Below are 27,193 nucleotides of genomic sequence, written 5' to 3' on the forward strand. Positions count from 1 at the left end.
AAAAAGAATGTGTGTGTGTGTATATATATAAATATATATAACTGAATCACTTTGCTGTATAGTAAAAATTAACACAACATTGTAAATCAACTATACTTCAATAAAATAAATTAAAAGAAGAAACACCATCCTGTGAGGCATGGGATCTGGCCTCTGAGCAGCTGCCAAACGGGCTGAATGACACAACCTATAAGTGTGGGAGGGTTAACGCACCACGGGGTGAACCACGACCACTGGAAGACAGACTGTGAGAAGCAGGCAGGCAGATCCTTTTCCTCTCCTTTCCTCTCCTGAGTGGTCTGTTCTTAAGACGCAGTTTCTCTGCCCAGCCTGTCCTGGGGCATCCCATGTGGAAGAGCAGATGCACCTGCTGAGTGATGTTGTGCCTCTTTGTGGCTCACAGTGGACCAGTGGCCAGGATGTCATTGCTTCTCCTTCTTCCCTTATTTCTCACTTTCGATGCCCTGGGATTGCGCCTCCCAAATAAAGCAATAGCACTTAATCCTTGCCTCAGACTCTGTGCTCTGAGGCAGGTTAAAACAACTAACAGTGTGCTCAGAGAGCTGCATACAAGATGTTGTGGTAACGACAGTTCAATAAAATAACGGAGCAAATATAATAAAACAGAAGCAGACTCATACAGAACAAACTAGTGATTATCAATGGGGAGAAGGATGGGGGAGGGGCAAGATAGGGGAAGGAGATGACGAGGTACAAACTGCTAGGTATAAAATAAATAAGATACAAGGATGTAATGTACAGCACAGGGAATATGGCTAATTTTTTAAAATAACTTTAAATAGGGTATAATCTATAAAAATATCGAATTCACTATGTTGTATACCTGAAACCAATATAACATTGTAAATCAACTGTACTTCAGTTTAAAAAATACGGGCGCAAATAAATAAATTATACTGCATCCAAAGTATGAAATATTATATGTCTTTAATACCACAGACATATATGTAATGATATGAAAAGATGTCCTTGATATATTAAGTGAAAATACACAAGGTGTAGAATAACATAGTTAATAAATTTTAAAAATAGAACACTACTATATGTATAGAAAAAAAATTCAGGAAGGATACACTCAGACTGGTTTAAGTGGACATATTCTGATGGTGGGATTTGACCTTTTTACGTGATATACTTGTTTACTGTTTGAATTTGTTGTGATAGCATAAATTACTTTTTGTAATTAAAAGAAAAAATTGTAAAAGTCTAGAGAAAACTTGTTCTAAGCATAAGACACCCAGAAGAAAGGACACAAATGGATAATTAAGAATTGACTGGACTTGTTCAGTCTGTATTAAAAAAATGCCCTGAAACTCTCTGGAATACATGTCCCTCAGTGGGCTACTCAGAACTCTAGTTCATCATCTGATAAAATGTGAATTTATTATCACTATTAGGAGTAAATGATAGATCCCACTGAAAAGGAACCTAACAAGAGATAAAAGGGAAGGCAACTGACATCTCCATGTGGAGAAAGTTCTCTCAATACCTTCCTGTCGTACTTTTGCGCATTCAACCGTGGGAATTTGAGGAGAGGAAAATGAATCAATGTTACAGGACTGGCTTTTAATTTACACCCGTGAAATAATTTTGATGGTCGTTCATAAGTGTTTAACTAATGTTTATTCTGGAAATGTCACCACTGCCTCTGAAATTTACTTTGATATTCTCTGAGCATTATCTCTCTATTTATATGTGAGTGTGGAAACACTTGCTCTCTGCTTCCTGTCCTGATATCTTTTTTGACGTGCTAAGACCTGGCCTGAATTTGTTAATAGTGGTTGCAGTTGAGATAAAATTTATCTTAAAAGAAAATCTATTTCATTTTTTATCCTCTCACCCCAATATACAAACCAGGAACACACCCAATATACATATCAGGAACACCCAATATACACACCAGGAACACTCAGTATACTAACCAGGAACACCCAATATACACACCAGGAATACTCAGTATACACACCAGGAACACCCAATATTCATATCAGGAACACCCAATATACACACCGGGAACACTCACTATACTCACCAGGAACACCTAATATACACACCAGAAAAACCCAATATACACACCAGGAACACCCAATATACACACTGGGAACACCCTTGGCCTCTGGGGTGTTCCCCACTCCAGTGTACCTGCTACAGGAGCAGGAATCTTGGGGTAACAGCAGAGGTGACCACCCACTCTGTCTTCCCCCGGTGAGACACACCCAGAGTGCTGAGAAAGCATGTTCCCTTCCCTCCAGTTACATAACCTGCTCAGGCATCCTATTCCATTTTAGTCTAGAAGAACTCATTGTGCCTTAAAGACCTTAGAGCAGCTCAGGCACAGGGGTTAAATCCTGCACAATGACTCAAGGCTTTGAGAAGAGTAATATCTGCTAAGCAACATTAAATACTTTGCTGTTCTTTGCTACTTCCCTTTCCCCACCCCATTACCTGCCCATCCCCAAGTCTTCAGTCTTCAGTAAAACATCAATTTACGACTATGTCCACCTTGGAACAAAGCAGACTGGAGAGACCAATGTGATGTGGAGAGGTGGTGACAAGCTCCTGTGAAACTTGGGGTGCTGTGTCATGAGGCCACTCAAGCAGCCCTATAGAAAGATTCACATGGAGAGAAACTGAGCCTGCCTGCCAAAAGCCAGCACCAACTTGCCAGCTGTGTTAAGTGCACCACCTTGGAAGTGGATCCTTCAGCCTCTGCTATGGTCTGAATCTGTCCCCCACCGAATTCATATGTTGAGATCCTAACTGCCAAAGGATGATGGTTTAGTAGGTGGGGCCTTTGGGAGGTGCTTAAGCATGAGGGTGGAGCCCTCATGAATGAGATAAGTGCCTTATAAAAGGAGAGATTCCTAGCCCCTTCCACCATGTGAGGACACAGCAAGAAGGTGCCAACTATGAACCAGGAAGAGAGCCCTCATATGACTGCTGGCACCATTATCCTCATTTCCAGTCTATGAAACTGTGAGACTTAAATGTCTGTTGTTTATAAGCCATCCAGTCTGTGGCATTTTATTACAGCAGCTCCAGTGGACTTAGACTGTCTCGGTCAAGTCTTCAGATGAGACTGCAGCCCCAACATCTTGCTTGCACTCTCATGAAAGACCCTTATCCAAAACCACCCAGCTAAGCTGCTCCAAAATTCCTTACAGAACTGTGAGATAATAAAGGTATGTTGTTGTAAGCCACTAAGTTTTGAGATAATTTGTCATGCAGCAACAGATAACACATACAGATTTTTAAAGAGAAAGAACTTCAGTGCATAGTACGGTGCCTCAGAAATATTTAAATAAATATTTTAATAATGCTGAATCATTAAATGGGTGAATTTTGAAAAAAGAAAGGCATCAGAAAAAAAATCAGAATAGGTAAATAAACCTCCAGTCACCATGCCCCATAAGGTAAATACATTTTCTTCATTCACACTGTATGAGGGCTTAAGTTATTTCATGAGTGTTAAAGAACTGGGTGATTCCAGAAGGCTATAGAACTTGGGATGCTGGGATCCCATGCCGTTTCTTTTTTATGGGGAAAAGGAATGGAAGGAAGTATCGTAGAGCTAATGGACACTGTGAGGCACCCCCCAGATACCCTCTCCACCCAGCAACTGCCCTTGGCTGAAGAAAGCAGCCTTGCCCAAAGCATACCCCCTCCCTGAGGACAGCCCACCACTAAAGACACGTCAGTGAAGGCATATAAAGACCTGAGCACTTTGTCCCTATTGAGAACATCTCTGCACCACCAGCCCAGCTTGAGTGCCCTGTGAGGTTCGATGAGGTCTTTATTGAGACTGTATCACAGCCCAACTTCTCCTTCTGTCCAATTTTGCATCCTTTACACCCCCACAGCTGCAGATGCCAAGAGTGCTCCCCAAGAAACTTCCTACATGCTAATTTCCATCTCAGACTCTGCTTCCCAGGAAACCACCTGCAGCACATGGCAAATCAGGGAAATAAAGCTGGGCTCCATGACTCACCTTCCTTCCATTTTTTTCTTCTTTTCCTCCTTCCTTTCCTTCATTATTCATTCATTCATTCATTCATTTATTCACACATGCATGCATGTAATAAGCATTGACTGAGAAACCTCCATGAAACAGGAACTGAGCTTATGAGGAAGCCCACTGATCTTATCAGTTTTACTAAGAGGTGCTTGCATATATTTTTCTTTGTATTCATTCTGTTTGGGGTTCAAGGCACTTCTTAAAGCTGTAGCTTGATGTCTTTTGTCATTTTTGGAAATTTCTCTATCATTATCACTTCAAATGTTGCTTGTATCTCTTTCTTTATCTCCTCTCCCTCTGAAATCCCAATTACAAGTATATTAGGCCATCTCAGCATATCCCATATGTCTCACATACATTCTTCTCAGTATTTTCTCTATCTTTATTTTCTCTTTGTGCTTAGGTCTCGGTATTTTCTTCTGACCCACCTTCCAGTTCACCAATTCTCTCTTCAATATGTCTAATTTGCTAACTTTTAAACCCATGTATTGAATTATTAATTTCAGTTATTATGTTTTTCAGTTCTGGAATGCCCGTTTGATTTTTTATAGTTTCCAGATCTCTGCTAAAATTCTCCATTTTGTCATCGAATTTCTTATATACCTTAATCATAGTTACTTAAAGTCCATGTCTTACAGTGAAATATAAGCAATAAAAAATAACAAACCACTGCTAACTGCAACAATAGAAATGAACTTCAAAAACATTATGCTGAGTGTAAAAAGCCAAACACAAAAGAATATCTACTATATGAATCTATTTACATGAAACTCTAGAAAATGTAAACTAATGTATAGTGACAGAGGGAAGAGAAGTGGTTGATGGGACTGGGAAGATGGAGGGATTAACTGCAAAGGGATATGAGAATTTTGGGGGGTGATGAAAATGTTCTGTATCTTCACTGTGGTGGTGGTTACCCAGGTGTATACACTTGTCAAAATCCATCCAACACCAAATTTAAATGGGTGCAACTTATTATACCTTGATAGCGTTGGTTTTAAAAAACCTAAATTAGACCTACACTACTTGAGGAGCCAGCTTCTAATTCTGGCAAATCCTGAATCACATGAATTAAGAAATTGAATCATGATAAAATAAAAGATTAAGTCCATGTTTGACAACTCAAATAACTCCTCTGGGTCTGTCTTTTCCTTCTGGTTTTAAGTCATGTGGTTTTGACTCCTAATACGCTTGGTAATTTTTTTTTTTACCGAATTCCTAAAACTGTGTCTGAAAATTGAGGTAATTTGAGATTCTGGATGATGTTATTTTTCTCCAAAAATGACTGAAATTTTGCTTTTTGCAGGCAGTTAAGAGAGGGGAAAATCACATTAATCCAACCAGGGACTCAGCAGATTTGAAGCTCAGCTTTATTTTTATAAGCACTGGTGTGTTTCTAGTTTCCCTTTCCTCCTAGAGCATAGCCCCTCAGGTCCCTACTGGACACATTGCTATCTACCAGGGTCCCCTTCTGTTTTTCTTGAGCTCCACTTTTTCTTCCTCAGCCCCAGGAGGTGAAGGAAGTTCTTAGCTTCTCAGTCTCTCAGCTGCCATTTTGGAATTAACCGATACCATGAGTGGAAAAGTAGCACTGAACTATGGGCTCACTTCCTGTACCTCCCTTCTTTCTAGGAGCCCCACAGTGACCTGAGTACCTTACTGATGCCTTTAAACAGATTGTTAAAAATATCTTATCCAGCATTTCTAGTTATTCTTGCTGGAGGGTTGGTCCACAAAAGTACAGCTCACCATTGCTGGAAGTAGGAATTTCTTCAGAGCCCTGGGGAGACCCAGATCCAAGGCCAGTCCCTACCTTCCAGAAACTGACAACTTTCAATTTTCATTAATTACTACAAGGATGTCTGCTAGACGTCCAGGCTACCAAGCTGGTGCAACTGCTCTCCCCAGCAACATTTTCTGTGTGCAATTGGCCTCATAGAACAGTTAACTTCCAATTTTGAAAATGCTAAGATAATGCACATATGTACAGCATGTCAGAATGTCTTAAGCGATTCCATTCCATCATCTTACTTGAGCCTCACACTTGACACTTTTTTTAAACAGCTTTATTGAGGTATAATTTACAAATTGTAAAACTCACTCAATTTAAGTGTACAGTTCAGTGAGTTTTAGTAAATTTACAGAGTTGTGATCGTCCTCACAACTCAATTTTAGAACATTTCCATCACCCCAGGAGACACCTTGTGCCCATTTGCAGTTACTTCCTGTTCCCATTCCCAGCCCCAGGCAACCACTAATCTACTCTCTGTCTCTATATATTTGCCTTTTCCGGACATTTCATACAAATAAAATTATATAGTGTGTGGTCTTTTACGTTTGTCTTCTTTCATTTATCACAGTTGATCTTTAATGAAGGTATTGCTACTTTCACTTTACAAATGAGAAAGTTGAGGGTCAGAGAGCTTAAGAGACTTGCCCGAAGTTGATCAGCTGGTTCATGACAAGGGCACTGGGATTTGAACCCTTTTCTGAGAGCTCTTTCCCTCTACCAAACTGCCACCATCATATGCAAGCTGCCTTAAAGCCGGAGCTAGTCCTAACAGTGCCTAGATCCTGAGTGATGACCACAGTGTCTGGCCCATCATGGGCGCTCAGTAATTATTTGTTGTACTGAAGTTAACTGATCCTTTCTAGTTCCTGCCCCTGTCCTTATTCACTATCCCCAGGTACCATTTTGAGTGACCTCATATTGACTGTCATTAGTTGATATTCACCTAGGGATCACACATTTGTGTCATGGTTGACCAAAGGCAAACAAAGGAAAGAAAAATGAAGAAATGAAGTACACCCAGCACAAAAGTTTGTGGATTAACTATTATTGAAGCTCATGCACTCCAGAGCTCCCAGTGAACAGATATCTGTGCCCTGATAGAAATAAGTTAGGTTTGCCACTAGCTCCATGATGGGATAGACAGAAAGGTGGGCCCATTCTCTGGCTACATGGCTTAGGATGCTGGTATCAGGTCAAGGAACCTCTCTGTGGTCCATTACCAATAACCAATGTGCGGGTATTTCCCATTCTCCTTTTTTTCCAGGCTGTTTCATTCCTAGTTCTCATAACTTAGACTTAGCAAGTTCTGGGAAAGTAGGGGGAGAACAAGATCCAGTCTGGTCATACCTCATAGTCCCTACCCATGTATTCAAAACAAAACCTAAATATGTAGTGAGCCCTTACCAGCTGTAAATCTCTGCAGTAAGATTAGGCGGATATATAATCTAAGTCCCTACTTCCAAAGAATTTTATTACTGAGTTGGAAGGCAGTATAGAAAAGAGGTTAAGAGCACAGGATCTGGAATCAGATTCTAGGTTTGTGTCACAACCGCACACTTAACTAGCTGCATGCACTTAGGCAGGTTTTTTCTCTGTGTCTCACTCTCCTCATCTGTAAAATGGGGATAATGATAGTATCTACCTCAAAAGGTTCTTATGGGCTTCCCTGGTGGCGCAGTGGTTGAGAATCTGCCTGCCAATGCAGGGGACACGGGTTCGAGCCCTGGTCTGGGAAGATCCCACATGCCGCAGACCAACTAGGCCCGTGAGCCACAACTACTGAGCCTGCGCGTCTGGAAGCTGTGCTCCGCAACAAGAGAGGCCACGATAGTGAGAGGCCCGTGCGCCGCGATGAAGAGTGGCCCCCGCTTGCCGCAACTAGAGAAAGCCCTTGCACAGAAACGAAGACCCAACACAGCCAAAAACAAACAAATAAATAAATAAATTAATTAAAAAAAAAAAAAAAGGTTCTTAACAAGAATTTAAATTATATCATCATGCAAAGGGGTTGGTACAGAGCAAGAATTCAGTTATTGCATCCACATATACTTGTATGTAAGTAACACAGACATTCTCTTGTTAATAGTATCATACCAATGTCATTTTCCTGGTTTTGGTAATATAGTATAGCTATGCAAGGTAATGTCACTGGGAGAAGCTGAGTGAAGGGTACACGGGAACCCTATACTATATTTTTGCATCTTCTCATGAGTCCAATGTTATTTCAAAGTTAAAAAAAAAAACTTTAAAAAATTCCAAAGCCAAATATAAAAATGATAATCATAACACAGACCTTCTGCCCAACAACCATCCTCTACCACCAGCCACACCTCCACGCTTTAGCCTCCACAATACTAATTTGCAAAGGGAGACAGATGAAGGGGCCAGAGACATTCCATGGATATCCTGGGGATGCATTTGCACACTCTATTCTATCAATTTAGGGAGCTAAGGGATAATCTCATTCAGCACTTGAAAATTACATAACTGTGTTGGCCTCACAAGCAAGACGGCACCAGTTGCAAAACTCAAGCCCACCTTGATGGAAGAGTCTTAGACCATTTCCACCAATGACTCCCAATGCAACCATAGGCATGTCACCATAATTCTCAGCACTTCTGATTTTTAAAACAGAGGAGAGGATGGAAAAAGCACCCGATCCTCTAAGAATCCAGGATTTGAGATGTGAGTCGCTCAGGATTGAATCATCATTTCCTGCATCTTATTTTACATGCGTAATTCAAGAGCTCAGAGAGTCAACACTATCGAGATTCACAATTAGCCTTCACAGACTGCACCCAAAACAGCTGCAAAGCAAAAGAAAGATTCTCTTGCAGAGAGCCTCTTTGATAAGACAACGAAAATTATTTTACTCAACTGGCATCTCCTTCTCAATGAGCCTATTTGTGCAATTTGAGTGTTGGGCAATTTAGTTATCAAGACTTCTTTTTTCCCTGTCCCCAGAAGACAAGGTCAAACAGGATTATACACATGTTCATACCTTCCACTGCCTTGAAGAAAGGCAGCACCATGACTAACTCACACTGGTTGAAAAACGTTCTCTTACATCTGCAGAAAACTTCCAGGTCCACTATATACTAAAATACTTTAATTACGTAGAATTTTCAGAACCATGAATTATTGATAAATGTTCTTTACTCCCCTTTTAGGAATAAGAGGAAATTGTTCCCCAAACCCAGTTTAAGTTGATATCCACTCAACAAATATTTACTGAACTTCTTCTATACTCTAAACGTGGTGTTAAATGCCAGGACTATGACACAAGCTTTGAACTTCGCCCTCCTGGCACACACAGTCAGGTCTGGGAGAAAGACAAGGAGGCAGACAATTACAGAGCACTGAGGTAGGCAAGTGCTCCACTGGAGGAAGTTTCAGCTAGTGGGTCAAAGCACAGTTTTTAAGAAAAAGAGCTGACATTAAAACCGGACTCTGCCAAGTGCTGGTCTGCGACTCTGGGCAGGCTACCCAACCTCTTTGAGTCTCATTTTCCTTTTCTTTAAACTTCATAACGCAGATCTGATAACGTGACCCGGTGCCTGGCATATGATAGACTCCCCATGGGCCCTCGGGGGTGAGTAGGCATATATACAATGATACCTAACATTTGCACATTTTTAAAATGCCTTTCTTTATTCCAGAAAGGATCTAAATCTGTTTATATTCATACATTATAGAAGGAAAAAAAGTTTTTTGGATGAGCTGATAAAAAAAAGCTCAGCAAGAAGAAGATGAGAGTAGGAAACAAATGTAAAGCCTAGAAGGAGAATAGACATAACACTTAAGCTGACCATTGTGGGCAGCTGGCCAAAGATTTGATTTTGAGCTTCCTGGTAGCCAGCACAAAGAGGAAAACACAATCAGTCTCCTGACCATGTCACTGGTTCCAGAATATAAAAAACAAAACAAGAGAGTGTGAGAATCACAACTCTTCCTGTTCCTGACTGCAGAAATAGGTCCTCCACAGGATACTGGTTACCATAGCAACCAACATCCTCAACAAACCCCTCTTGGGACTATCCTAAAATGTTTCAATTAATGATGAGGAAATATAAGAACCAAAATGTAGGTCAGTGAAAGGAATCCTGTGGGAAGTCAAAATGATGCAGTCCTGGTACCATCCCAGAGACTTACTTGGCGTATCAAGAAGAACTGCACATACTCTCCATAAGCTCTGCTTTTTGCAAGATAAGAAATATCAGCCAGTCCTCTACCAGGGGGACTGTCTTCAGCTTCACTGAGTGTGCTACCATCTGCTTAATTGTTCAGCCCACTGGGCTCACACAGAAGTGGGTCACAGGAGTGCTCATGGACAGGCCAGGGAGATCCCTCTCCAGTAGTTTTGGGTTCCTCCCAGGACACCGAGGAGGAAGCAAGGAAAACCCTTAAGTTCTAAGGAAGTGGTGCTACACATGCCTAATGTACTCCCATGAGTGATGCCTTTCAGTATCTCCTTATGGAAATGCGAAACTACTGCAGAGTGAGGGTTGACGCATATTCTGGGTGCTTGGTTGTGTTCCAGGCAGGGAGAACAGCACGTGCAAAAGTCCTGGGGTTGGAGAGAATAGGGTGGTATGAGGGGCTGAAAGAAACCAGTATATCTGGAAGAGGGAGAGTGGAGATGAGGCAAAGAGAAAAAGAGAGGGCAGGAGAGGAGGGGTGGGGGAGGGAAAGAGAGGGAGAGAATGTATGTGTGTGTGTGTGTGTGTGTGTGTGTGTGAATGGTGCAAAATGAAGCCAGAGAGGGAGGGGTCAGAGCACACAGCCTGGTGGCCACATTGAGGAGCTCTGCCTCTGACCTAAGAGCAATGGGGGTCGTGGAAGAATGAGCAGGTGGAACTGACCAGACTTGCCTTCTGCACAGATCTCATGGGTTGCAGCGGGGTCACGGATTGGAAGAAGGGGAAGGGAGAGGAGGAGTCAGGAGGCTGTGGCTGTGGAAGTGATGGCTTCGACCCAGCAGGGAAACATGAATGGAAAGATGCAATCTGAGAACTAACTAGGAAGTGACAATAGGGAGGGACTGGGGACATAGATATTGTGGGAGTTGTGATCATTAAATGGGTGAAGGAGAGAGGCCCTGATGGGCGGAACGGAGGGGTGTTAATGACAGCTGGACAAACCAGAGGTCAGGACTGTACCCTCTGCAAAAAGCAGGGACCCTGCAGATAAAGGACAATGGTACTTTTTCCTGTTGGTATTGATTCACCAAAGACCTGAGAATTTGCAACCCAGGCCAATGGGCTCCAAGAAAATTAAAAACACTCCCCAGGCTGACAAGAGACAGACGGTAGAACAAGGCTCTGAATAGTTTATTGAAAGAATGAATGAACGGCTGACTCTGGAGCTGCCATTTTAAAACTACAAGCCTGGATGATGGCCTGACCTAAAACTATTTCTGTGTTTAAAAAACATTTAGACTCTTTTGTTCAAAAAACAACTTCATGATTCTTCTTTGTGATTATTATTAACCTAGGTCTTTTCTTCTCCATCAGAAAAAAAAAATCTTGACTTTTATCTACATTTTTCAGGCCTAATTATTTTTCTTCATCTATATTCCAATATGCTAAATAATATGATAATAAATCTAGATAATCTTTTGTTGGTTCCTTTTCTAAGTGTTAATTAACACCTGGGATCCAAATGAAACCTCAGTGTTTTCTACATACTCACAAATAAGATGAATCAAGTTCCTTGGGGGTAGGATGGGGGTAATTATCATTATTTATCAAATGAGATAATACACGGAAAAGCACTTTTAAGCCAAAAAGCATTATACAGAATGTGAACTGTTACCATGCGTTAAACAAAAGTCCAAAGTTAAAAAAAAATCATAAAAGCCCTCATAAAAAATTTATTTATTCTGATGGAAGGAGAAAGTTAGGTGTATAAGATGGAGCTTTAAAAGGCCCTCACAAAGCTCAGATTCCCTATAGAGTTTGAAAGCCCCTGAGTCTGCCAGGCGTTCATCAGCCACCAAACTTCCATAAGCTAACCATGAAGGCAGACAGTTGCCAGGCCAAGATTAAAAGGAGGAGAAATTTCACTCCAAGCAGAAAGGGGCTAGAGGGAGATGCCTCCGGAATGGGATAAGGTCCTACAGGAATTATCTCTCCCCCAGGCTGCTACTGAAATACACCAACTGAGGAGGACTTTCCATTTCAAGTCATACTTCCATTGTCACATGAACTGGCCACAAGGAAGGTAGGAATTCGGGGCTGGCTCCCCTTAGATAAGCCACACCCAGCACTCAGAGCCCCAGAAATGATCTGCCTGCCCTGAGAACTCTGGAATCAACTAGGGTTACCTCCAAGTTGATGGTATTTTTCTTGGCAAGGGGAACGTCAGTAGTGAGATAAATCATATCCATCTTGCTGGAGAACTTGAGTCAGGCCCAGAAGCAGACCCTCTCTCTGGCCATCCTGAAGTTGGGGATGTGAGAGCAGTGAGATCAAGTTCATTCGACAGAGGTGAGGGAGGCCCAGATGCAATGACACTGGGCCATGGATTTTCAAGGAGGCGATGCCACACAGGTGCGATGGATGCTGCCCAAAATGTTATGGAAGCTGCTGCCCCAGCAAATGAAACGTGCCACCTGCACTCAGAGAACAGCTGCCTGTAGAGGGTGAACCCATGGCCAGTCTCCCGGCGGGTGGCCCTCTGGAAAAGCTAGACTCTGCTGCTAAAACTCTGGGGAGGAAGGAAGCAGGTCTCCTGTTGCCCCCATTCATGATGAGGGCTTTCTCCTTACTGTCTCCCCATGGCCAGGGTTTTCTGCTGTTACAAACACAACCAAAAATAAGAGAATGTATTCAGAAAGAAGCAGAGGAGAGAAATGTTATATATTTTAAGTATAATGTATATTTATATAATATATATTATATATAAATATATAATAACATAATATATATTTAAAATATATAATATTTTAAAGGGAGGGTAGGGACTTCCCAGGTGGTCCAGTGGTAAAGAATCTGCCTTCCAATGCAGGGGACGCGGGTTTGATCCCTGGTAGGAAACTAAGATCCCACATGCCTCAGGGCAACTAAGCCCACACACCACAACTACTGAGCTCGCGCGCCTCTACTAGAGAACACAAGTGCCACAAAGTACAGAGCCCACGCACCACAACTACAGAGCCCAAGCACCCTGGAGCCTGTGTGCCACAACTAGAGAGAGAAAACCTGCACGCCACAACTAAAGAGAAGCCCGTGCGCCTCAACAAAGACCCTGCGTGTCACAACTAAGACCTGACGCAGCCAAGGGGGGAAAAGAAAAGGGAGGATAGATGATTATGAAGAGATTAAAGGTGAGAGCAAACTAAAAGAGATGAATAACCTGCAAGTTCAAAATGAGTTAGGATGCCAATAAGCAGAAGACAGTAAAAATTTTTGCCTTATGTAGTGAGAGAAAAGGAAGAAGACTGAAAGTAAAACATGACTGTCAGTCAAGGAAGCAGAAATCTAAAAGATGGAGGGCAAAAGAGATCAAAGATTAAGATAAATGTTTTAAACTCAAGAGATGATAAATTAAAAAATGTAAAAGTAAGCGATGGGTTTAAGGATTAGAGAAGGCATTAGTAACAGAAAAGGCCAAAAAATTATTTTTAAGAAATGAGAGAAATCTCTTTTAATCAACTTATTACTTTGGAATACTTTTTGATTTACAGAAGAGCTGCAAAGATAGTATGGAGACTTCCCATATACCTTTCACGCAGCTTCCTCCATACACACAGTACATCTGTCAAAACTAAGAAACTGATGTTGGTACGTTGCTCTTCAGTAAACACCAGACTTTATTTGGATTTCACTACGTTTTCCCCCGATGTCCTTTTTCTACTCTGGGATACCACAGCGCATTTAAGAGAGACTGTTTTTAAAAAGAAAATTAAAGCAAATTTTAAAATATTATCCAGATGTACATGAAAAAGGAAAAAGGAGGGATAGGAAGAAGTGAGAACCAGCGGAACAGAATAAAAAGTACAGGAATGGTCCTGAGTGAATTTAGACACCTGACCAATGACAAGGTGGCATGGCAGATCAGTGGGGCAAAAGAAAGCCTATTTGACAAATGGTGCTGGGAAACTGGCTATCCATTTGGGGGGAAAAAAAAGAAAAAGAAAAAGAAAGAAAGCTGCCCTTATACATCAAAATCAATTCCAGGTGGGTAGGACAATGTGTTTATGACCTCAGGGCAGAAAGAATTTATTAAATAAGATTTTTTAAAAGCAAAAGCCATAAAGGAAAGAAATGATACATTTGACTACATTAATGTTAAAAACTTCTATTCATCAAAAGAGAAAATAAAGAAAGTGAGAAGGCACACCACAAATCAGAAGATATTTGCCACATGTATAACAAAGAATTAGAACCCAGAATATGTTTAGTCCCTAAAAATCAATAAGGAAAAAAAAAGAAACAACTCAACAGAAAAAAATGGGCAAAAGACACAGACATTTCACAGAGGAGGAAACATGAGAGGCCAAAACACCTTTGAAAAGATCCTCAGCCGCACCAGCAACTGGGGAAATGTGAACGGAAATGAAGCTGAGACACCATTTTATTCTCACCAGATGGGCAAAGTAGTTCAACAGTCTGGCCAAATGAAAGCTGGCAAAAATAGGGAGAACCAGGAACCCCATGCATCGCTGGTGAACATATAAACTGATGCAACCATTTCGGCCACCAATCATACATCTTCCGGTCCCGTGGTTGTCTCTCAGCCATGGGGTGATTTTGGCCCCCAGAGGATGTTTGGCAATGTCTGGAACGCTTTTGGTTTCTTAAATGTGTGTTTTGGAGGAAGGGTACTACTGGCATCTCGGGGGGGAGAGGCCAGGCATGCCGCTAAACATCCCACAATGCACAAGACAGTCCCCACCATGAAGAATTACTCATCCCCAAGTGTCAACAGTGCTGAAGTCGAGAAACTCTGATCTCATCAAGTTGAATGCTTCAAAGTAAAAAAGAGGGGAAAAAAATCCCAGTGTCCATCAACAGAGGAATGCATGCATTCATTGTGGTCTAGTCATACAATGGAATATTACCATACTTCACTGACCTTTAAGATGCCATTGAGTGTTAAGGTCATTAATTTATGAACCACTGAAATAGAAAGAGGCTGCCAATTATCTAGGACACAGTGCTTTCTTACACTTAAAATTCTTAAATTTAGTGTTATTTCAAAATCTCTTTTGGATTTATTTAGACATATTTTATCATATATCATGCTGCCCTGTCCTTAAGCCTTTCTGCATAGACAATATGTATAGACAATTTTTTGTTTCAAAGCCAAGTCATGGTGTGATATTTTTGAAGACTTTTTCAACTCCAATGAAACTCAACTCATGTTAATATCAACAAAGCAGAGGACCTCAGAAGTGACGACATTATGAAGAGCCACGTCTGTGTGCACTGGATGGGTGACGAATGACAACGACAGCCTGACCCTGTCAGGAGGACAGAGACCATGAGTTGCCATAGATTGCAAATTACAGCCCACCTTCAGAGGTGCTGAACTGCGGGGAGACACGTGCATCTTAGAGCTGGTGAAACGCGGGATGTGACAGCATGAAAATGAATGCAATTATTCACATAGATCTGAATGAATCTCAAAACCAGAATATTCAAGAAATAAAAACGCTGCAGAGTATGTGAAGTTTGATTCCATTTCTGTGAAGTTCAAAAACATGCAAAAAGAGAAATGGAAATAAAAACAAAAATAAACAAACGGGACCTAATGAAACTTAAAAGCTTTTGCACAGCAAAGGAAAGCATAAATAAGACGAAAAGACAACCCTCAGAATGGGAGAAAATATTTGCAAATGAAGCAACTGACAAAGGATTAATCTCCAAACTTTACAAGCAGCTCATGCAGCTCAATAACAAAAAAGCAAACAACCCAATCCAAAAATGGGCAGAAGACCTAAATAGACATTTCTCCAAAGAAGATATACAGATTGCCAACAAACACATGAAAGAATGCTCAACATCATTAATCATTAGAGAAATGCAAATCAAAACTACAATGAGAGATCATCTCACACCGGTCAGAATGGCCATCATCAAAAAATCTAGAAACAATAAATGCTGGAGAGGGTGTGGAGAAAAGGGAACCCTCTTGCACTGTTGGTGGGAATGTAAATTGATACAGCCACTATGGAGAACAGTATGGAGGTTCCTTAAAAAACTAAAAATAGAACTACCATACGACCCAGCAATCCCACTACTGGGCATATACCCTGAGAAAACCATAATTCAAAAAGAGTCATGTACCAAAATGTTCACTGCAGCTCTATTTACAATAGCCAGGACATGGAAGCAACCTAAGTGTCCATCATCGGATGAATGGATAAAGAAGATGTGGCAAATATATACAATGGAATATTACTCAGTCATAAAAAGAAATGAAATTGAGATATTTGTAGTGAGGTGGATGGACCTAGAGTCTGTCATACAGAGTGAAGTAAGTCAGAAAGAGAAAAACAAATACCATATGCTAACACATATATATGGAATCTAAAAAGAAAAAAAAAAGGTCATGAAGAACCTAGGGGTAAGACGGGAATAAAGACACAGACCTACTACAGAATGGACTTGAGGATATGGGGAGGGGGAAGGGTAAGCTGTGACAAAGTGAGAGAGTGGCATGGACATATATACACTACCAAACGTAAAATAGATAGCTAGTGTGAAGCAGCCGCATAGCACAGGGAGATCAGATCGGTGGTTTGTGATCACCTAGAGGGGTGGGATAGGGAGGGTGGGAGGGAGGGAGACGCAAGAGGGAAGAGATATGGGAACATACGTATATGTATAACTGATTCACTTTGTTATAAAGCAGAAACTAACACACCATTGTAAAGCAATTATACTCCAATAAAGATGTTTAAAAAAAAACATGCAAAACTAAACTACGTATTGTTTAGGAACACGTACATGTGAGGTGTCCCACAAAGAAAAGCAAGACATGGTAAAACAAATCCAGGATGGCGTCATCCCTTGGGGGAACAGAAGGGGAATGCACATAAAGGGCTTCCAGGAGCTTGAGATGCTCTATTTAATTTCAAGTTCTGTTTCCTGAGTAATTTTATCAGGGCTGGGACTTGGGTGAAGCAAGTAAGGCACTAGCCTGCAGGAAAAAATTTAAGGGGGTGGTCAAAACACTCAGGTATCAAGATAAATATATTTTGATGCAACATTTTTAAATGAGTTCAAAGAAATCCATGAGAAACAAAATATCAAACTTTTATATAAGTACTTACATGACCTTGCCTCACTTGCCACTCACTAATCCCAGCTCTGGTTTGAATAAAACTTTATTAACAAAAACAGGCAGCCAGCCCACAGGTCATAGTTTGCCCACCTGTTATTTTAAGATATTGCATTAACATTTTATTATTCTTCTTTAGAGTGTATATAGATTATAAACATACACATATCAGCACATACACATACGTATTATGTATAAATGCAAATACACTATTTTTCATTTGGGATATATATTTTAAAAATATTTCAGAGAAAGGAAAAAACAGTGAGAAGAACACCCAAAACAGCATTGGGCTGGGAGATCTCCCTGCAGCCACCATTTATCAGTCATTTTCAGTAAGATCAAGGGATGTTTCCTACCACGAACCCCAAATAGAGGGGTGGGGGGCTTCACTCCAGCCTCTGTCAGGATGAGTGGATAAAGAAGATGTGATAGATAGATATATATATTATACACACACACACAAACACACACACACACACACACACTGGAATATTACTCAGCTGCAAAAAAGAATGAAATAATGCCATCTGCAGCAACATGGGTGGACCTACAGATTGCCATATAAGTGAAGTGAGTCAGAAAGAAAAAGACAAATATCATATGATATCACTTATATGTGAAATCTAAAAAAAAAATGATACAAATGAACTTATTTACAAAACAGAAATCGACTCACAGACATAGAAAACAAACTTATGGTTACCAAAAGGGAAAGGGGGGGAGATAAATTAGGAATTTGGGATTAACTGATACTACTGTATATAAAATAGATAACCAACAAGGTCCTACTGTATAGCACAGAGAACTATACTCAATATCTTTTAATAACATATAATGGAAAAGAATCTGAAAAAGAACAGATATATAATATGCATAAATGAATCACTTTGCTGTACACCTGAAACTAACACAACATTGTAAATCAACTATACTTCAATAAAAATTAAAAAAAAAAAAAAGCCTCTGTCAGCCTGCCTGGCAGTCCTCTCGATCAGCCTTCCCCAGTGGAGCAGAATTCTTCAGTACAGAAGCCACTTTACCATGCATTCTTGAATTTAATCTTTATCATGCTGCTGTGGGGGAAGTAGCAGAATCTTAACTTTCCAATGTGGAAACTGAGTCTCAGAGAGGTTGACTAACCCAGCCAACACTGCACAGTGAGGAATGGCAGACCCCGACTCACACTGTGGGTTTCTAATCCATTCAACACCCATTCCATAGACGTCAGCATCTGACTGGCAGGTGTCCTTTGTGATTTAAGAAGTGCCTTACCCAGTTTACCATTAAATCAGAAAGTGGGGTGACAACAGGATGCAAATGGGCTTCCGCTGAAGCTTTTTTGGCTGGGAAAATGGCTTAATCCAAAGAGCTTATTCCCATAGTGTTGCAGGCAGTATAGACCCTCGTGCCTGAGGGTGGGCGGCAACAGCTGTGTCTAATTGGTTTCCACCCCCTCCTCCGCCAGGAGTCCCCGAGGGATGCACGTCCAGATTCTCTTGCGTGGCAAACAGCCGTCCAGGGAGCCAGCGGGGCATCTTGGGAAGCAGTACTAACTCTTTATGGTCACTAGGAGGCCATCTGCGAGGTGATCACTCGAAGGCACTGATTGATGAGCAATTTCACAGCTGAGAAGAGCTCATGTCATTTTCCCAAAAAGCACCCAGTTTACTCCCAGACTGATTATACAGTCACCGGGAGACTGACTCATGAGCACGGCGCTCGCATACGTCAGGGCTGAAGATGTACCCCTTACGGACGCATGTTAGTGTCCCGAGGCTGCCGTAACAAAGTACCCCAAATTGGGTGGCTTAAAACAGCAGAGATATATTGTCTCACAGTTTTAAAGGCCAGAAACCTGAAATCAAGGTGTCGGCAGGGTCACGTTCCCTCTGTGGCTAAATGCAACCCTTCCTTACCTCCTCCAGCTTCTGGTGGTGGCCATCGATCTTGGGAGCTCCTTGGTTTGCAGCTGCGTCCCTCCAATCTCTGCCTCCATGGTCACATGGCATTCCCCTTGTATGTTTCTGCCTTGGTGTCCAAATTCCCCTCTTCTTAGAAGGACACGGGTCATATTGGATGAAGGGCCCATCCTGCTCCAGTATGACCTCATCTTAACTGATTATGTCTGCAATGACCCCCTTTCCAAATAAGAGTATATTCTGTACTGGGGGCTAGGACTGCAACATATCTTTGGGGGGACCTCAATTCAACCCATAACAGACCCACCTGTCAGAGAGCGGAAGATGCCATTGAAGGGAAGGGTAGAAACTGCACAGGCGAGTCAGTGCCTGAGCCTGAGGCTTAAAAGCTTCCCTCAGCACTGAAATTAAACCGCAGATACTAAACTAAAATCCCGGATCTGGCTCCTGCTCGCCTTGCCAGCCTCACCTCTTTTTCTCTGCCCTGCCTCATCCACAGGCTCCTGGGTTCCTGAAACCTGTCCAACTCTTTCAGCCTGGGCTGTTCCTTCTGCCTTAAATGCATGTCCATCCCATTCGTCATCTGGCCAACCCTACTTAGCCTTCAAGTCTCCGCATAAACAGCCCTTGCTCATGAAAGTCTTCCTTGGTTCCCTGGCTTGACTAGGCATCCCTGCTCTGCCCCACCCCCATCATCGCGCCTCTGGTTTAATTTGCATAGCATCCTGGACATCCACTCTACAGCTCTCATCACCACCGAAATTGGCTCATCTCTGTCTCCCCCGGCAGTCTGGATGTTCCGTGAAGATGGAGATCTTGAATGTCTATGCATCTCTGTATCTCTGGTACCCACACAGAGAGGAGGCACTCTGAAATATTTTTGGTTGGATGGACAGATGGAGGAATGACTCTTGAAGAGATCAACTCGAAAGTTATACTGTTGGAAAAGCCATAGTTCCTGAATATTTTCAAAGTTCCCTCCGACACGCCAGAGCTGGCTTTGTAGCATAAGGGAAAGCAGAAAAGCGCTCTGGACCTCAAGGTAAACCAAGTCCTGACCCCAAGTCCTTCCTCCCTCTTGGTAACCCTGAGAAAGTCACGTCACTTCCCTAGACCACGCTCTTCTTGTTTTTCAAAGTGAGAACATCAGGGTTGTTACAATGAATACCACACCCCCTGACACCTTAGTGCTAAGTGCATTCTGGGGTTGGTGGGGGATGGGAGGGTCTTTTAATTCATCAGTGACATGTTGGCCTTGGGATGAGTGGACCCAATTAGGAATCAGCAGTTTGGGAAAACACTGTCTGTCCTAGAGCCTTGGGTTTCCCACTCAAATCATCATTTAAAGAAATTTCCAGGATAGCAGCTCCAAACTGAGTTTCAAAGACATGTCTCAGAGGCCACCACTGAGGGGACTCGGGGATGGTACACAAAGCCCCCTGATGGACATAACCCAGAACAACTGCCCTTTCAACCTGCTGATTCATATACTGGGGGTTTACATAAGCTTCTTTTTGAAGCAGGGGTTTTATTGTTCAATAATATTAATAATCAACCTTTAAAACTCCAGTCTAGAGAAAGGATTCCTGACTTGAATTTTATAGACCTGAAAATTTAATAAATGGGAGACTGCTTAGAGTTAGCAATGTCTGTTTCTAAGTAAGGACACTACGTAAAAAACAATCACCATCTATAATTACCCATCATTTCACTTTAAAAAGGACATTTAACACCAAAAAGTTTTGATGGATGTTATCTCAAACTAAAGGGCTGTTTATTAAGTTCACTAACATACTTCATGGAAACATAGTTTGTTTCTGGTCCTTTTTTTTTAATCTGGCCAGAAGCCAGTTGAAAACAGCCCCAGGCCCTAACCCTCATCTGGGGGCTGGTCTCTGTGACATAATTCCAAGGGAGCTTGTTCAATACCCAGATTCTGGGCCCAGCCTCAGAGAATGGGATGGGAAAGAGATTCAGAAGCAGCTGACCCATTAGCGCCAGCATTTAGGAAGTGCCAGGGTCTCCTCTTGCTTAAATCTTAGGTATGGGGTCAACAATTTGATTCTGAGACTTCTGCACAGCTCCTGACTTTGTAAGCCCTTCACAAGCACTGAATGAATGAATGACCCAGGAGGGGAAAAGCAGATATTTGAGGCCCTCTGGACAGCTGTCCAAGTCTCCTCATTGGCGCTGTTCCCATAGCCTGATCTGTCTGTCATCCGCCCCAGGAACCACAGTCCTGTCTGTATTTCACACCTGTCTGCCCACCCACTTCCTCCACCTCTGCAAATGTGCCTTCAGAGGCCTGTGCTGACGCCTCGGTGCCGGCCTGGCTGAAGATGCAGCAAGGGGACCAGATAATCTGGCGGTGATCAGTGTGTTAGCAAACAGGAATGGCAGCGGTGAATCACGGCCCTGGCAGGACCCCAACGCCTGTAAATCTCGCGGGATGCCACTGCAGACCAGAACTTGTCTTCTATTTATATCCAGAGCTTGAGATGAGAAGAGGAAGTTCGCAGCACCTACACTGATGACATAGGTGCTCAGAAAATCCTACAAGAACTTACCTCCACCTGTCTAGCATAGCTTCTGAATACACTGGCCACTCCGGCTGGATCGGTGATTCTTGGCCTTGGCTGCACATTGCAATCACCTGGGGAGCATTAAAAAGTACTGATGCCTGGGCCTCACCCTCCAGCGGCTCTGACGTCACTGGACAGGGGTGCAGCCTGGGAATCAGAATTTTGAAAAGCTCCCCTCACCCAGGTGATTGGGATATACAGCCAAGGTTGGAACCACCAGGCTAGAAGTAGTTCCTTCTTATTTCACAGCCAGCTGGAAGTCGACGGTGAAGGGGAAAAGAAAGATTTCTGACACCCTCTGAAAGTAGGAATCTCAAGTAGACAGAAAAGGAAATAATACTCATCAAATAGGTTCATTCTCTTTTTCTGAATTAGTAATTGTTCATATTTCCCCCTGGCTACTCAATGAGGAGAGAAACAAGTGAGAGCATGAATCACAGGTACCCAACCCGTAGATCAGTGGCTTTTTATAGGGGCAGTTGTTGCTCTTGCCTGCTCAGCATCCCTATTCTGGGAGTTACATCATCCAGGTGTTCCTCGGAGATCTATTCCCCTTCATCGCAATCCAACTGGTTCAGTGGGGTTGATGCACTTAGATCTATAAAGATGGAAGCCTGAAGCAGCCAAGGGCCACCATGAAGGGAGAGCCTAACTGAGAATGACACCCGTAAGGAGGAAAGCAGGACTATGAGATGGGAGAGAAAAAGAACATGGCTTGATGACACTGAGTTCCTGGATCCAGCCATTCCTGAAGCCCTTGTTTATGTCTAGATTTTTTTTTTCAGTACCTAAACCAGAAAGTTCCCTTTTATTTGCTGAAGCTGGTATGTGGTGGGTCTCTGCATCAGAAAAAGCCCTAACAAATGCAGTTTTGGAGGTCTCTAAGCCACGTACCCCTCTTTCGCCAATAGCCTCCACTCCTTTGTCCAGGTTCTGTGGGATTTCCAAAAGGACGAGAAACTGGGTACCAAAGGGCTGCTTCCTCTGTCCGGACACCTGGATCCCCCACAGCATACATCTGAAGTAAGTTTACACGTGAGCAGAGGCCGTATTGTCCTTGGTGCAAACCTCGATTTCATAATCTGCCCCCCCAACCAATGCCCATGGAAACAGAATCCCAGACTGCTCAGAAAGGGTTGTGAAGGGGCAGTCACCTCAGTGTGGACGAGCTGGGCTGTGGGCGTGGCAGCCCTTGACAGAGGAAATGGGGCCTTGGAGAAAAGCCTTGGTTTCTCATGGGGACCAACTGTGAAGTGGCCTCATTAAACAAGGTGAGTGGAGAAGCCTCACCAAAAACCACACTGCTTTGGTTCTGTGTGTGTGCGTGTGTGTGTGTGCATATAACATATAGAACGTATATGTGTTATATATAACAGATACACACATTAGTAACATTGTATAAATAGTAATTGCTGACATTTGTTGCCTGCTCACCATGTGCCTGGCCCTGTGCTAGCACTTTACAGGCGTTCTCTCATTTAATCTTACAACTGCCCTATGAGGGAGAGCCGACCGTTCTCCTAACTTTGCAGACGAGAAACTGCAGCTCAGAGACCTCACTCCCCCGAGGCCTCCCAGCCAGTAGGGGGCAAAGCTGGGCTCTGAAACCCGGTCTTGTTTAGCTCTGAAGTCTGAGCCCAAGTCAGCCCACTGCCTGTTTTGTAAATAAAGCTTTATTGGGACACAGCCCTGCCCCTTCGGTTACCTAAGGCTGTGTTCACGACACTATCGAAGAGTTAGTCGTTGAGACTGTCGACTTGCAAAGCTGGAAATATTTGCTCTCTGGACCTTTACAGAAAAAGTAGCTGAGCCCTAAATAGTCACAGCGGCTGCTGTGGTTTCCAGAAAGTGCTGAGGCTAAAGGCGGCACGGAAATGCCGGGATTTCCCCAGGCCAGCAGGGATGGGGAGCTGTGACAGGTCCCCCTGAGGCCTAGGAAGCAGCCTGTTCTTCGGAGAAGGAGGACTCTTCCCACTCAAAAGGAGTAACAGATAGGTAAAATGCCTGGGATGAAAATTAGAGTTATCAGAGCTACACCCTAGAGCAGGACAGCCTGTGTGGCACTTGAGTGACAGGGAAGGTCAGGAGGGGAGCCCAGAAGCACAGTCCTGGGGATGAGAAGAAGAGCAGACCCTACGTCCGTGAAAAGAAAAGCTTCTGTTATCAGAATTAGCAAAGGACACGTCATTTATGGCAGGTATGGGCACAAGAACCCTAACAGCCCACAAGGACTAATACACTCAGTATCACACTTTACACGTCAGGAATTCAATCAGTAGTGATGGTTCCATTTAGGTATGGAGGGGGGTGGACTGATGTCCAGCAGAAACCGGGAGGACCAAAGTTGACCGAAACCCCAGCACCGTATAATAGTATCGATGACCACAGCAACACAGGGAGTGCTTCCCAGGCACCAGGCACGGTGCTCGGCATCCTTTTATTTCATCCTGATAACCACTCCACAAGAAAGGCCTATTAGGCCCATTTTGAAGATGGGGAAACTGAGGCTCAGAGATGTTAGCTAATAAATGGCAGAAATGAGATTCAAACCCAGGTTTGTGTAACTCTCAATTCCGTGCCTGGCTAATGCCAGGATGCTATGGCTTCACCTTGAGAGGGGAGTTGAGTCTCCACCTGGAACCGGGGGTTAACCTTTCCTGGCAGGTTGTGTGCTTCCTGGAGACCCCCCAGGAGAGTGAGAGGGATAGAAAAGAAATTCCTTGCCATGGATCACTGAGAAACACAGCCCAGGGGAGACACAGAAAAAGGAAAGGGTTGTCTGTACAATAGTGGAGACATGGCCCCACTATCTTGGATCATGAACTAATCTGGCCAGAAAGATGCTCCTCAAAGCCCCTGAGGACAGGGACCCTTGTTAATCATTTTTACTCTAATGGACACTGATTTTCAGCTTCCCCAGCATTCACGTTCCATTTTTAGGCAAAATCCTCCATTTCTAAGCCCAAAAGTAAAGTTCACAGCCCAGGATTAAGCCAGTAAATTTCCATCCCATTTCCCTGACCCTACCAGTTGGTTCAGAGGTGGCATGTGGTCACACTGGTTGACTCAGTGAATCTCAGACTTAAACAATCTCATTCCTTTACTATGGACCAGAAGAGGGAAGGGGCTGAGACTTCTGAGGCCATATCGCCACCACATGGAAAGCCTAAGAGCGAAGCCATCCTGGAGGAGAGCAGAGCTGAGAGAGATATGGAGTCCTGACATGAACTGAGCCCCTAGATCCAGCCAAGCCTGAAGCTCATGCAACCCCTGGACTTTTCAGCTACATGTGCCAATAAACGACCTTGACACTAAAAAAAAAGTTCAAGTTTGTTTACTGTCACTTGAAACCAAGCCATATGTCCATACTACCACCATCGTACAGCGACAAAGACCTGCTTATTTTCTGATTAACAAAATAGTTCTTGGCAGTTTTGCTTGGGGGCCTGCTTCTCTGGTCAGTTAAAGCAAGAGAACCATCCATAAAATCTCAAAGACTACATCGAAGTCTAGCAACTTCAGCTCCTGCCTCAGTGATGCCCAAACCAGCCAGCTCTACAGCTCTGGAGGGCAGCAAGCAGAATCCTTTCTCCTTTGCTCTCTAGATCCTGAGTAGCTGAAGGCCCACAATGCTGGCCACAAAGTGAATGCTCAGAAATGGTACTGTCCATTCAAAAACACTTATTTGTGCAGGAGGGGTTGTTACTAGGACAAAGGCACAATCAGACACAGGTCCTGATGACAGGGAACGGGATGCCCGTGCCGCCAGTGTGTACCTGACTGAGGATCAGGGCTCACTGAGGATCAGGGCTCACTGAGGATCAGGGCTCACTCCAAGAAGCACAGATGACCCCCCCTGGCTCCTAGCACCAACCACTTGCCAACCGATTTTTGCTGCCACAATTCCCGGTGGGAGCGATCATAACAAAAGGTCTAAGGTTGCCCATTGCATGCTGAGCCCAAACTCTTTGGGCCAAGGCAGGAATTCCAAAATATACGGGCAGATCAGAGAAGAGGGAGTTGATAAAAATCCAGCACTAGCCTCACATAAAACATACACACCCACCTGCACGCTCCCCCCACACACACACACAGCACCAGCGCCCCCGTACACACAAAACGTGTCATCTTTTAAATGAAGGCACTGTTTCCCTCCTCTCGGGCACTTTCAGTAGCACTTTCAGAAGCTTCAGTTTTGCAACCATCTCGGTGTAACGGAGAGAACCATTAGTTAGGCCCCAGGAGACCTAGGTTCAAAGCCCAGCTCTGTAATCCTGGGCAAGTCCCTTCTACTCTCTGGCCTCAGTTTCTCCATCTGTAAAATGAGAACTTGCACTCAGTGATTTTTGAGGCACCTACCAGTTCCAACCTCCATGATTCTAGGACGGGGGTTAAAAACTGGGAACCCCAAGACCAAATAGGACCCACAAGCCCATGGGGTTATTTAAACTGGTTCACGCATCGTTGAAAGATTTTTCACTGGGTGCTTACATTTTAAAACTGGGAGTCTTCTCATAAACGTCACGGTCTCTGACTTCTTTTGAAAAAGCCAAACATCTGGCAGCCCTGGGCCCACAAAGAGGGTCTGCACAAAGTAAAACACAACACCACTTACACAGAAGTCCCGCCAAGACTGCACGGCCTGAGTCTAACCGTGCAGAAACATCAGACAAACCCAAACTGAGGGACATTCTGTAAAGTAGCTGGTCCCTACTCTTCGAAAATATCAAAGTCACAAATGACAAGGGCTAAGGAACTGTTCAAGGTCGACACAACCGCTAAATGCAGTAGGTGATCCCAGACTGAATCCTGCGCCAGAAAAATAAAATGCTCTAAAGGATGCTATTGAGACAAATTGCTGAAATTGGAAGATGGTTAGGTGAAAGTCTTGATCAGATAAGCTTACTAAATCTGGTAACTCTGTGTGGTTATATAAGAGAGTATACAACCTAGCCTCAAATGGTTCACCAAAAGGAGGGAGGGGGAGAGAGATAGAGAGAGAGAAAGGGAGAGAGAGAGAGAGAGAGGGAGAGAGAGAGAGAGACAGAGAAATCAGGGTTGGGGGCGGGGGAACTGGAGAGAGGAAGCAAATGTAAAGAAATGTTAAAAACTAGTGATTCTGAGTTTAAGGGGTACAGGAATCCTCTGTATTGTTTTTGCAACTTTTCTATAAGTTTGAAACTATTTCCAAAAGAAGCTTAAAAAAAAATGACACATAACCGAGTGATGCTCAAATGTTCACGTGCAAAATCCCCTGGAGGGCTGGTGAAAAGTCATGTACCAAAATGTTCATTGCAGCTCTATTTACAATAGCCAGGACATGGAAGCAACCTAAGTGTCCATCAACAGATGAATGGATAAAGAAGATGTGGCACATATATACAATGGAATATTACTCAGTCATAAAAAGAAATGAAATTGAGATATTTGTAGTGAGGTGGATGGAGTTAGAGTCTGCCATACAGAGTGAAGTAAGTCAGAAAGAGAAAAACAAATACAGTATGCTAACACATATATATATGGAATCTAAGGGAAAAAAAAAAGGTCATGAAGAACCTAGTGGCAAGACGGG

The 27,193-nt window shown here is 43.1% G+C and overlaps 1 protein-coding gene and 1 long non-coding RNA gene across 14 annotated transcripts in view; one reads left to right on the top strand and one right to left on the bottom strand.

Moving 5' to 3' along the window:
- LOC309639547 lies at nt 1-26,615 on the top strand. The gene is made up of 3 exons (XR_014251727.1): nt 1-7,478; nt 7,796-25,389; nt 25,424-26,615. It is a non-coding gene; the product is annotated as an uncharacterized lncRNA (long non-coding RNA).
- The window catches only part of KSR2 (kinase suppressor of ras 2), a 435,324-nt gene that overhangs the window by 142,886 nt on the left and 265,245 nt on the right, over nt 1-27,193 (bottom strand). The window lies entirely within an intron of this gene.

Source organism: Balaenoptera physalus (genome assembly GCF_965194825.1).
Source record: "Balaenoptera physalus genome assembly, chromosome: 12".
In the NCBI taxonomy this organism is placed as follows: domain Eukaryota; kingdom Metazoa; phylum Chordata; class Mammalia; order Artiodactyla; family Balaenopteridae; genus Balaenoptera; species Balaenoptera physalus.